Here is a 502-nt window from a genome sequence, read left to right as displayed (position 1 = left end):
GAGGAAACCTCACTTACTGTGCATAATAAATCCTGATACAGAACCCAGAGGCCACATGCCACAGCCAGTGTGTATCCACAGGGGACACTTAGTAAAGCTTAATTCCTTTCTTTAAAAATTAAAAATAAATACAAATGGAAGTTCTAATATTTTCTCCATACACCACAATGAGTGCCCACACCCCTCTCTGGAGACTGCTATAGAACAACTCCTCTAAAATACCCCAGAACAACTTATCCAAAACAGAACACCTCTCCTTTATTTTCTGCTAAAACCCAAAATGGATCCCTTTCCTGTGTTCTGATTATTAAATATTAAAAGAAAATGTAAAGAATCAAGAAACATTTGTTAAGTATTTACAAGGTGCCAGGCAAGACAATATAAATTAATACTAAAATGTCGATATCCTTTTTTAAAAGATGTATTTACTTATTTTAGAAAGAGAGAGAGAGCATGTATGTGTGGAGGGGGAGGGGCAGAGGGAGAGAGAGAGAATCCTCAA

The sequence above is a fragment of the Neomonachus schauinslandi genome, chromosome 8, assembly GCF_002201575.2.
Source record: "Neomonachus schauinslandi chromosome 8, ASM220157v2, whole genome shotgun sequence".
Lineage (NCBI taxonomy): Eukaryota > Metazoa > Chordata > Mammalia > Carnivora > Phocidae > Neomonachus > Neomonachus schauinslandi.
The sequence above is the reverse complement of the archived record's forward strand: the minus strand, read 5'-3'. Positions refer to the sequence as shown.